Raw genomic sequence first — 13,498 nt, 5'->3', positions numbered from 1 at the left:
ATGAAAAGCATGAAAAGTTGTGAAAAATACAAAGAGCATGAAAAGGTTTGAAAAATACAAAGTGCATGAAAACATGTGAAAAATACGAGGAGCATGAAACGGTGTGAAATATGTGAAAGCATGAAATGCTGTGAAAAATACGAAGAGCATGAAAAGGTCTGAAAAATACAAGGAGCATTAATAGGTGTGAAAAATACGAGGAGCATGAAAAGGTGTGAACAATACTAGGAGCATGAAAAAGTCTGAAAAAAACGAGGAGCATGAAAAGGTATGAAAAATACGAGGAGCATGAAAACGTGTGAAAAAAACAGGAGCATGAAAGGGTCTGAAAAACATACGAGGAGCATGAAAAAATGTGAAAAATACGATGAGAAAGAAAATGTGCGAAAAATACGAAGAGCATGAAAAGGTGTGAAAAATACGAGGAGCATGAAAATGTGTGAAAAAAACAGGGGCATGAAAAGGTCTGAAAAAAATACGAGGAGCATGAAAAGGTGTGAAAAACACGAGGAGCATGAAAAGGTGTGAAAAATACGAGGAGCATATAAAGGTCTGAAAAATATGAGGAGCATGGAAAAGTCTAAAAAATTTGATGAGCATGAAATGGTGTGAAAATATGAAGATCATGAAACGGTGTGAAAAATATGAAGACCTTAAACGTGTCAAAAATATGAGGAGCATGAAAAGATGTGAAAAATATGAGGAGCATGAAAAGATGTGAAAAATATGAGGAGCATTAAAATATGTCAATAATATGAAGAGCATGAAAAGTTGTGAAATATATGATGAGCATGAAAAGGTGTGAAAAATATGAGGAGTACGAAAAGGTCTGCAAATATGAGGAGCACGAAAAGGTCTGAAAAATATGAGGAGCACGAAAAGGTGTGAAAACTACGAAGAGCATGAAAAGGTGTGAAAAATACGAGGTGCATGAAAACGTGTGAAAAATACTAGGAGCATGAAAAGATCTTAAAAATATGAGAAGCATGAAAAGGTGTGAAAAATATGAGTAGCATGAAATGGTATGAAAAATATGATGAGCATGAAATATGTAAAATTATGAAGAGCATAAAAAGTTGTGAAATATATGAGGAGCATGAAAAGGTGTGAAACATACGAGGAGCACGAAAAGGCCTGAAAATAGGAGGAGCCCGAAAAGGTCTGAAAAATACAAGGAGCGTCCAAAGGTCTGAAAAATACCAGGAGCATGAAAAGTTCTGAAAAATATGAGGAGCATGAAAAGGTGTCAAAAATACGAGGAACATGAAAAGGTCTGAAAAATACGAGGAGCATGAAAAGCTCTGCAAAACACGAGGAGCATGAAAAGATGTTAAAAACACAAGGAGCATGAATAGGTGTGAAAAACACGAAGAGCATGAAAATGTGTGAAAAATACGAGGAGCATGTAAAGGTCTGAAAAATACGAGGAGCATGAAAAGGTCTGAAAAATACGAGGAGCATGAAAAGTTCTGAAAAACACGAGGAGCATGAAAAGGTCTAAAAATTACTTGGAGCATGAAAAGGTGTGAACAATATGAAGAGCACGAAAAGGTGAGAAAAATACAAAGGGCTTGAAATGGTGTGAAAACACGAAGAACGTGAAACAGTGGGCAAAATACGAGGAGCATGAAAAGGTCTGAAAAATATGAAGAGCATGAAACGGTGTGAAAATATGAAGAGCATGAAACGGTGTGAAAATTATGAAGAGCATGGAAAGGTGTGATAAATAGGAGGAGCATGAAACGGTCTGAAAAATAGGAAGAGCATGAAATGGTGTGAAAAACACCAGCAGCATGAAAAGTTGTGGATAAAACGAAGTGCATGAAAATGTGTGAAAAATTCGAAGAGCATGAAAAGGTGTGAAAAATGCGAGGAGCACGAAAAGGTCTGAAATATACGAGGACCATGAAAAGGTGTGAAAAATACTAAGAGCACGAAAAGGTTTGAAAAATATGAGGACCATGAAAGAGTGTAAAAAACACGAAGAGCATGAAAATGTGTGAAAAACACGAAGAGCATGAAAATGTGTGAAAAACACGAAGAGTATGAAATTGTATGAAAAATTCAAAGAGCATGAAAAGGGTTGAAAAATACGAAGAGCATGAAAAGGTGTGAAAAAAACGAGGAGCATGAAAAGGTGTGAAAAACACGAAGAGCATGAACATGTGTGAAAAATACGAGGAGCATTAAAGGTGTGAAAAATCCGAGGAGCATGAAAAGGTGTGAAAAATACGATGAGAAAGAAAATGTGCTAAAAATACAAGGAGCATGAACAGGTGGGAAAAATAGTAGGAGCATGAAAAGGTCTGAAAAATACGAGGAACATGAAACGCTGTGAAAATATAAAGAGCATGAAACGGTGTGAAAAATATGAAGACTTCAAAACGTGTCAAAAATATGAGGAGCATGAAAAGATGTAAAAAATATGAGGAGCATGAAATGGTATGAAAAATATGAGAAGCATGAAATATGTAAAAAATATGAAGAGCATGAAAAGTTGTGAAAAATATGAAGAGCATGAAATGGTTTTAAAAGTATGAAGAGCTTGAAAAGGTGTGAAAAATACAAAGAGCATGACTGGTGTGAAATATACGAAGACAATGAAAAGGTGTGAAAAATTATGAAAAGCATGAAAAGTTGTGAAAAATACAAAGAGCATGAAAAGGTTTGAAAATTACAAAGTGCATGACAAGGTGTGAAAAATACGAGGAGCATGAAACGGTGTTAAAAATGCGAAAGCATGAAATGCTGTGAAAAATATGAAGAGCACGAAAAGGTCTGAAAAATACAAGGAGCATGAATAGGTGTGAAAAATACGAGGAATATGAAAAGGTGTGAAAAAAACGAGGAGCATGAAAAGGTGTGAACAATACTAGGAGCATGAAAATGTCTGAAAAATATGAGGAGCATGAAAAGGTTTGAAAAATACGAGGAACATGAAAAGGTGTGAAAAATATGAGGAGTATGAAACGGTGTGATAAATATGAGGAACATGAAAAGGTTTCAAAAATATGAGGAGCATGAAAAGGTGTGAAAAATACGAAGAGCATGAAAAGGTCTGAAAAATACAAGGAGCATGAATGGGTGTGAAAAATACGAGGAGCATGAAAAGGTGTGAAAAATATGAGGAGCATGAAACAGTGTGAAAATATGAAGAGCATGAAACGGTGTTAAAAATATGAAGAGCATGAAATGGTGTGAAAAACACGAGCAGCATGAAAAAATGTGGAAAACACGAAGTGCATGAAAATGTGTGAAAAATTCGAAGAGCATGAAAAGGATTGAAAATACGAAGAGCATATAAAGGTGTGAAAAATACGAGGAGCATTAAAGGTGTCACAAATACGAGGAGCATGAAAAGGTGTGAAAAATACGATGAGAAAGAAAATGTGCGAAAAATACGAGGAGCATGAAAAGGTAGGAAAAATAGTAGGAGCATGAAAAGGTCTGAAAAATACGAGGAGCATGAAACCGTGTGAAAATATCAACAGCATGAAACGGTAGAAAAATATGATGACCTTTAAAAGGTGTCAAAAATATGAGGAGCATGAAAAGATGTGAAAAATATGAGTAGCATGAAATGGTATGAAAAATATGATGAGCATGAAATATGTAAAAAATATGAAGAGCATAAAAAGTTGTGAAATATATGAGGAGCATGAAAAGGTGTGAAACATACGAGGAGCACGAAAAGGCCTGAAAATAGGAGGAGCCCGAAAAGGTCTGAAAAATACAAGGAGCGTCCAAAGGTCTGAAAAATACCAGGAGCATGAAAAGTTCTGAAAAATATGAGGAGCATGAAAAGGTGTCAAAAATACGAGGAACATGAAAAGGTCTGAAAAATACGAGGAGCATGAAAAGCTCTGCAAAACACGAGGAGCATGAAAAGATGTTAAAAACACAAGGAGCATGAATAGGTGTGAAAAACACGAAGAGCATGAAAATGTGTGAAAAATACGAGGAGCATGTAAAGGTCTGAAAAATACGAGGAGCATGAAAAGGTCTGAAAAATACGAGGAGCATGAAAAGTTCTGAAAAACACGAGGAGCATGAAAAGGTCTAAAAATTACTTGGAGCATGAAAAGGTGTGAACAATATGAAGAGCACGAAAAGGTGAGAAAAATACAAAGGGCTTGAAATGGTGTGAAAACACGAAGAACGTGAAACAGTGGGCAAAATACGAGGAGCATGAAAAGGTCTGAAAAATATGAAGAGCATGAAACGGTGTGAAAATATGAAGAGCATGAAACGGTGTGAAAATTATGAAGAGCATGGAAAGGTGTGATAAATAGGAGGAGCATGAAACGGTCTGAAAAATAGGAAGAGCATGAAATGGTGTGAAAAACACCAGCAGCATGAAAAGTTGTGGATAAAACGAAGTGCATGAAAATGTGTGAAAAATTCGAAGAGCATGAAAAGGTGTGAAAAATGCGAGGAGCACGAAAAGGTCTGAAATATACGAGGACCATGAAAAGGTGTGAAAAATACTAAGAGCACGAAAAGGTTTGAAAAATATGAGGACCATGAAAGAGTGTAAAAAACACGAAGAGCATGAAAATGTGTGAAAAACACGAAGAGCATGAAAATGTGTGAAAAACACGAAGAGTATGAAATTGTATGAAAAATTCAAAGAGCATGAAAAGGGTTGAAAAATACGAAGAGCATGAAAAGGTGTGAAAAATACGAGAAGCATGAAAAGGTGTGAAAAAAACGAGGAGCATGAAAAGGTGTGAAAAACACGAAGAGCATGAACATGTGTGAAAAATACGAGGAGCATTAAAGGTGTGAAAAATACGAGGATCATGAAAAGGTGTGAAAAATACGATGAGAAAGAAAATGTGCTAAAAATACAAGGAGCATGAACAGGTGGGAAAAATAGTAGGAGCATGAAAAGGTCTGAAAAATACGAGGAACATGAAACGCTGTGAAAATATAAAGAGCATGAAACGGTGTGAAAAATATGAAGACTTCAAAAGGTGTCAAAAATATGAGGAGCATGAAAAGATGTGAAAAATATGAGGAGCATGAAATGGTATGAAAAATATGAGAAGCATGAAATATGTAAAAAATATGAAGAGCATGAAAAGTTGTGAAAAATATGAAGAGCATGAAATGGTTTTAAAAGTATGAAGAGCTTGAAAAGGTGTGAAAAATACAAAGAGCATGACTGGTGTGAAATATACGAAGACAATGAAAAGGTGTGAAAAATTATGAAAAGCATGAAAAGTTGTGAAAAATACAAAGAGCATGAAAAGGTTTGAAAAATACAAAGTGCATGACAAGGTGTGAAAAATACGAGGAGCATGAAACGGTGTTAAAAATGCGAAAGCATGAAATGCTGGGAAAAATATGAAGAGCACGAAAAGGTCTGAAAAATACAAGGAGCATGAATAGGTGTGAAAAATACGAGGAATATGAAAAGGTGTGAAAAAAACGAGGAGCATGAAAAGGTGTGAACAATACTAGGAGCATGAAAATGTCTGAAAAATATGAGGAGCATGAAAAGGTTTGAAAAATACGAGGAACATGAAAAGGTGTGAAAAATATGAGGAGTATGAAACGGTGTGATAAATATGAGGAACATGAAAAGGTTTCAAAAATATGAGGAGCATGAAAAGGTGTGAAAAATACGAAGAGCATGAAAAGGTCTGAAAAATACAAGGAGCATGAATGGGTGTGAAAAATACGAGGAGCATGAAAAGGTGTGAAAAATATGAGGAGCATGAAACAGTGTGAAAATATGAAGAGCATGAAACGGTGTTAAAAATATGAAGAGCATGAAATGGTGTGAAAAACACGAGCAGCATGAAAAAATGTGGAAAACACGAAGTGCATGAAAATGTGTGAAAAATTCGAAGAGCATGAAAAGGATTGAAAATACGAAGAGCATATAAAGGTGTGAAAAATACGAGGAGCATTAAAGGTGTCACAAATACGAGGAGCATGAAAAGGTGTGAAAAATACGATGAGAAAGAAAATGTGCGAAAAATACGAGGAGCATGAAAAGGTAGGAAAAATAGTAGGAGCATGAAAAGGTCTGAAAAATACGAGGAGCATGAAACCGTGTGAAAATATCAACAGCATGAAACGGTAGAAAAATATGATGACCTTTAAAAGGTGTCAAAAATATGAGGAGCATGAAAAGATGTGAAAAATATGAGTAGCATGAAATGGTATGAAAAATATGATGAGCATGAAATATGTAAAAAATATGAAGAGCATAAAAAGTTGTGAAATATATGAGGAGCATGAAAAGGTGTGAAACATACGAGGAGCACGAAAAGGCCTGAAAATAGGAGGAGCCCGAAAAGGTCTGAAAAATACAAGGAGCGTCCAAAGGTCTGAAAAATACCAGGAGCATGAAAAGTTCTGAAAAATATGAGGAGCATGAAAAGGTGTCAAAAATACGAGGAACATGAAAAGGTCTGAAAAATACGAGGAGCATGAAAAGCTCTGCAAAACACGAGGAGCATGAAAAGATGTTAAAAACACAAGGAGCATGAATAGGTGTGAAAAACACGAAGAGCATGAAAATGTGTGAAAAATACGAGGAGCATGTAAAGGTCTGAAAAATACGAGGAGCATGAAAAGGTCTGAAAAATACGAGGAGCATGAAAAGTTCTGAAAAACACGAGGAGCATGAAAAGGTCTAAAAATTACTTGGAGCATGAAAAGGTGTGAACAATATGAAGAGCACGAAAAGGTGAGAAAAATACAAAGGGCTTGAAATGGTGTGAAAACACGAAGAACGTGAAACAGTGGGCAAAATACGAGGAGCATGAAAAGGTCTGAAAAATATGAAGAGCATGAAACGGTGTGAAAATATGAAGAGCATGAAACGGTGTGAAAATTATGAAGAGCATGGAAAGGTGTGATAAATAGGAGGAGCATGAAACGGTCTGAAAAATAGGAAGAGCATGAAATGGTGTGAAAAACACGAGCAGCATGAAAAGTTGTGGATAAAACGAAGTGCATGAAAATGTGTGAAAAATTCGAAGAGCATGAAAAGGTGTGAAAAATGCGAGGAGCACGAAAAGGTCTGAAATATACGAGGACCATGAAAAGGTGTGAAAAATACTAAGAGCACGAAAAGGTTTGAAAAATATGAGGACCATGAAAGAGTGTAAAAAACACGAAGAGCATGAAAATGTGTGAAAAACACGAAGAGCATGAAAATGTGTGAAAAACACGAAGAGTATGAAATTGTATGAAAAATTCAAAGAGCATGAAAAGGGTTGAAAAATACGAAGAGCATGAAAAGGTGTGAAAAATACGAGGAGCATGAAAAGGTGTGAAAAAAACGAGGAGCATGAAAAGGTGTGAAAAACACGAAGAGCATGAACATGTGTGAAAAATACGAGGAGCATGAAAAGGTGTGAAAAATCCGAGGAGCATGAAAAGGTCTGGAAAACACGAGGAGCATGGAAAGGTTTGAAAAATATGAGGAGCATGAAAAGGTGTGAAAAACACGAGGAGCATGAATAGGTGTGAAAAACACGAAGAGCATGAAAATGTGTGGAAAAATACGAGGAGCATGAAAAGGTGTGAAAAATCCGAGGAGTACGAAGAGTCTGAAATATACGAGGACCATGAAAAGGTCTGAAAAATACTAGGAGCATGAAAAGATCTGAAAAATTCTAGGAGAATGAAAAGTTCTGAAAAATATGAGGAGCATGAAAAGGTCTGAAAAATATGAGGACCATGAAAAGGTGTCAAAAATACGAGGAGCATGAAAAGGTCTGAAAAATACGAGGAGCATGAAAAGGTCTGGAAAACAGGAGGAGCATTAAAAAGTGTGAAAAATACGAAGAGCATGAAAAGGTCTCAAAAATATGAGGAGCCTGAAAAGGTGTGAAAAAATGAAGAGCATGAAACGGTGTGAAAATTATGAAGAGCATAGAAAGGTGTGATAAATATGAGGAGCAAGAAACGGTCTGAAAAATATGAAGAGCATGAAATGGTGTGAAAAACACTAGCAGCATGAAAAGTTGTGGATAAAACGAAGTGCATGAAAATGTGTGAAAAATTCGAAGAGCATGAAAACGTGTGAAAAATCCGAGGAGCACGAAAAGGTCTGAAATATACGAGGACCATGAAAAGGTGTGAAAACTATGATGAGCATGAAAAGTTTTGAAAAATATGAGGACCATGAAAAAGTGTAAAAAATACGAAGAGCATGAAAATGTGTGAAAACCACGAAGACCATGAAAATGTATGAAAAATTCAAAAAGCATGAAAAGGTTTGAAAAATATGAAGAGCATGAAAAGGTGGGAAAAATACGAAGAGCATGAAAAGGTGTGAAAAATATGAAAAGCATGAAACTGTGTGAAAAATATGAAAAGCATGAAAACGTGTGAAAAATATGAAGAGCATGAAAAGGTGTGAAAAATATGAAGAGCATGAAAAGGTGTGAAAAATCTGAAGAGCATGAAACGGTGTGAAAAATACGAAGAGCAAGAAAAGGTGTGAAATATATGAAGAGCATGAAAAGGTGTGAAAAATTACGAAAAGCATGAAAAGGTGTGAAAAATTACCAAGAGCATGAAAATGTCTGAAAAATACAAAGAGCATGAAAATGTGTGAAAAATACAAAGAGCATGAAACGGTGTGAAAATATGAGGAACATGAAAAGGTCTGAAAATATGAGGAGCATAGAACGGAGTGAAAAATATGAAGAGCAAGAAAAGGTGTAAAAATTGTGAAGAGCATGAAACTGTATGAAAAGCATGAAAAAGTGTGAAAAATATGAAGAGCATGAAAAGGTGTGAAAATATGAAGAGCATGAAACTGTGTGAAAAATATGAAGAGCATGAAAAGGTGTGAAAAATATGAAAAGCATGAAAAAGTGTGAAAAATATGAAGAGCATGAAAAGGTGTGAAAATATGAAGAGCATGAAACGGGGTGAAAATATGAGGATCATAAAATGGTCTGAAAATATGAGGAGCATAGAATGGAATGAAAAATATGAAGAGCATGAAAAGTTGTGAAAATTATGAAGAGCATGAAACTGTGTGAAAAATATGAAAAGCATGAAAAAGTGTGAAAAATATGAAGAGCATGAAACTGTGTGAAAAATATGAAAAGCATGAAACTGTGTGAAAAATATGAAAAGCATGAAAACGTGTGAAAAATATGAAGAGCATGAAACTGTGTGAAAAATATGAAAAGCATGAAACTGTTTGAAAAATATGAAAAGCATGAAAACGTGTGAAAAATATGAAGAGCATGAAAAGGTGTGAAAAATATGAAGAGCATGAAACTGTGTGAAAAATATGAAGAGCATGAAACGGTGTGAAAAATATGAAAAGCATGAAAACCTGTGAAAAATATGAAGAGCATTAAAAGGTGTGAAAAATCTGAAGAGCATGAAACGGTGTGAAAAATATGAAGAGCATGAAAAGGTGTGAAAAATACGAAGAGCAAGAAAAGTGTGAAATATATGAAGAGCATGAAAAGGTGTGAAAAATTACGAAAAGCATGAAAAGGTGTGAAAAATTACCAAGAGCATGAAAATGTCTGAAAAATACAAAGAGCATGGAAATGTGTGAAAAATACAAAGAGCATGAAACGGTGTGAAAATATGAGGAGCATGAAAAGGTCTGAAAATATGAGGAGCATAGAACGGAGTGAAAAATATGAAGAGCAAGAAAAGGTGTGAAAATTATGAAGAGCATGAAACTGTGTGAAAAAATGAAGAACATGAAACGGTGTGAAAAAAACGAAGAGCATGAAAAGGTGTGAAATATACAAAGATCATGAAAAGGTGTGAAAAATACGAAGAGCATGAAATGGTTTGAAAAATATGAAGAGCATGAAACGGGGTGAAAATATGAGGATCATAAAATGGTCTGAAAATATGAGGAGTATAGAACGGAGTGAAAAATATGAAGAGCATGAAAAGGTGTGAAAATATGAAGAGCATGAAACTGTGTGAAAAATATGAAGAACATGAAACGGTGTGAAAAAAACGAAGAGCATGAAAAGGTGTGAAATATACAAAGATCATGAAAAGGTGTGAAAAATAGGAAGAGCATGAAATGGTTTGAAAAATATGAAGAGCATGAAACGGGGTGAAAATATGAGGATCATAAAATGGTCTGAAAATATGAGGAGTATAGAACGGAGTGAAAAATATGAAGAGCATGAAAATGTGTGAAAATTATGAAGAGCATGAAACTGTGTGAAAAATATGAAAAGCATGAAAAAGTGTGAAAAATATGAAGAGCATGAAAAGGTGTGAATAATATGAAGAGCATGAAACTGTGTGAAAAATATGAGGAACATGAAAAGGTGTGAAATATACGAAGAGCATTTACAGGTGTGAAAAATTACGAAAAGCATGAAAAGGTGTGAAAAATTACCAAGAGCATGAAAATGTCTGAAAAATACAAAGAACATGAAAATGTGTGAAAAATAGGAGGAGCATGAAACGGTGTAAAAATATGAAGAGCATGAAACGTGTGAAAAATATGAGGAGCATGAAACGGTGTAAAAATGAAGACCATGAAAAGGTGTGAAAATATGAAGAGCATGAAACTGTGTGAAAAATATGAAGAACATGAAACGGTGTGAAAAAAACGAAGAGCATGAAAAGGTGTGAAATATACAAAGATCATGAAAAGGTGTGAAAAATACGAAGAGCATGAAATGGTTTGAAAAATATGAAGAGCATGAAACGGGGTGAAAAATACGAGGAGCATGAAAAGGTGTGAAAAATACGAGGAGCATGAAAAGGTCTGAAAAATACGAGGAGCATGAAAATGTCTGAAAAATACGAGGAGCATGAAAAGGTGTGAAAAATACGAGTAGCATAAAAAGGTGTGAAAAATAGTAGGAGCATGAAAAGGTCTGAAAATATGGGGAGCATGAAAAGGTCTGAAAAATACGAGTAGCATGAAAAGGTGTGAAAAATACAAAGAGCATGAAAAGGTGTGAAAAATACAAGGATCATGAAAACCTCTGTAAAATACTAGAAGCATGAAAAGGTGTGAAAAATACGAGGAGGATATAAAGGTCTGAAAAATATGAGGAGCATGAAAAGGTCTAAAAAACGTGAGGAGCATGAAACGGTGTGAAAATATGAAGACGTTTAAAACGTGTCAAAAATATGAGGACCATGAAAAGATGTGAAAAATATGAGGAGCATGAAATGCTATGAAAAAAATGAGGAGCATGAAAATATGTAAAATATATGAAGAGCATGAAAAGTTGTGAAATATGAGGAGCATGAAAAGGTGTGAAAAATACGAGGAGCATGAAAAGGTGTGAAAAATACGAGGAGCATGAAAAGGTCTGAAAAATACGAGGACCATAAAAGGTATGAAAAATACGGGGAGCATGAATCGTTCTGTAAAATACGAGGACCATGAAAGGTATGAAAAATACGGGGAGCATGAAAAGGTCTGAAAAATACGAGGAGCATGAAAAGGTTTGAAAAATACGAGAAGCATGAATTGTTCTGAAAAATACGAGGACCATGAATGGTATGAAAAATACGGGGAGCATGAAAAGGTCTGAAAAATACGAGGAGCATGAAAAGGTCTGAAAAATAAGAGGAGTATGAAAAGGTATTAAAAATATGAGGAACATGAAACGGTGTGAAAATATAAAGAGCATGAAACGGTGTGAAAAATATGAAGAGCATGAAAGGTGTGAGAAATATGAGGAGCATGAAAAGGTCTGAAAAGTACAAGGAGCATGAAAAGTTGTGAAAAGTACGAGGAGCATGAAAAGGTCTGGAAAATATGAGGAGCATGAAAATATCTGAAAAATATGAGGAGCATGAAACAGTATGGAAACATGAAGAGCATGAAACGGTGTGAAAAATATGAAGAGCATGAAAAGGTGTGAAAAATATGAGGAGCATGAAACGGCCTGAAAAATATGAAGAGCATTCAAAGGTGTGAAAAATATGAGGATCATGAAAAGGTATGAAAAATACGATGAGCATGAAAAGTTGTGAAAAATACGAGGAGCATGAAAAGGTGTGAAAAATATGAGAAGCATGAAACAGTCTGAAAAATACAAGGATCATGAAAAGGTGTCAAAAATATGAGAAGCATGAAAAGGTGTGAAATATATGAGGATCATGAAACGGTTTGAAAAATATGAGGAGCATGAAAAGATGTGAAAAATATGAAGAGCATGAAAAGTTGTGAACAATATGAGGAGCATGAAAAGGTGTGAAAAATACGAGGAGCATGAAAAGGTCTGAAAAATACGAGGGTCCTTAATGTCTGAAAAATACGAGGAGCGTGAAAAGGTGTGAAAAATACGAGGAATATGAAAATGTGTGAAAAATACGAGGAGCATGAAAAGGTCTGAAAAATACGAGGGGCCTGAATGTCTGAAAAATATGAGGAGAGTGAAAAGGTCTGAAAAACACGAGGAGCATGAAAAGGTCTGAAAAATATGAGGAGCATGAAAAGGTATGAAAAATATGAGGAGCATTAAAAGATGAGAAAAATATGAAGAGCAAGAAAAGGTGTGAACAATATGAGGAGCATGAAAAGGTGTGAAAAGTACGAGGGGCCTCAATGTCTGAAAAATACAAGGAGCGTGAAAAGGTGTGAAAAATAGGAGGAATATGAAAATGTGTGAAAAATACGAGGAGCATGAAAAGGTCTGAAAAACACGAGGAGCATGTAAATGTCTGAAAAATACGAGGAGCATGAAAAGGTCTGGAAAATACGGGAAGCATGAAAAGGTGTGAAAAATAAGAGGAGCATGAAATGTTATCAAAAATATGAGGAACATGAAACGGTGTGAAAATATCATGAGCATGAAACTGTGTGAAAAATATGAAGAGCATGAAAGGTGTGAGAAATATGAGGAGCATGAAAAGGTCTGAAAAGTACAAGGAGCAGGAAAAGATCGGAAAAATACTAGGAGAATGAAAAGGTCTGAAAAATATGAGGAGCATGAAATGGTCTGAAAATTACGAGGAGCATGAAAAGATGTCAAAAATACGAGGAAAATGAAAAGGTCTGAAAAATACGGGGAGCATGAATAGGTCTGGAAAATACGAGGAGCATGAAAAAGTATGGAAAATACGAGGAGCATGAAAATGTGTGAAAAACATGAGGAGCATGAAAACGTCTCAAAAATATGAGGAGGATTAAACGGTGTGAAAATATGAAGAGCATGAAACGCTGTGAAAAATATGAAGAGCATGAAAGGTGTGGAAATCATGAGGAGCATGAAAAGGTGTGAAAAATACGAGGAGCAAGAAAAGGTGTGAAAAATTCGAGGAGCATGAAACGGTCTGAAAATACGAGGAGCACGGAAAGTTCTGATAAATAAGAGGAGCATGAAAAGCTCTGTAAAATACGAGGAGCATGAAAAGCTCTGTAAAATACGAGGAGCATGAAAAGGTCTGAAAAATACGAGGAGCATGAAACGGTCTGAAAAATACAAGGAGCATGAAAAGGTGTAAAAATACGGGGAGCAAAAAAAGGTCTGAAAAATACGAGGAGCATGAAAAGGTCTGAAAAATA

Source organism: Dama dama, unplaced genomic scaffold (genome assembly GCF_033118175.1).
Source record: "Dama dama isolate Ldn47 unplaced genomic scaffold, ASM3311817v1 ptg000085l, whole genome shotgun sequence".
Lineage (NCBI taxonomy): Eukaryota > Metazoa > Chordata > Mammalia > Artiodactyla > Cervidae > Dama > Dama dama.
The sequence above is the reverse complement of the archived record's forward strand: the minus strand, read 5'-3'. Positions refer to the sequence as shown.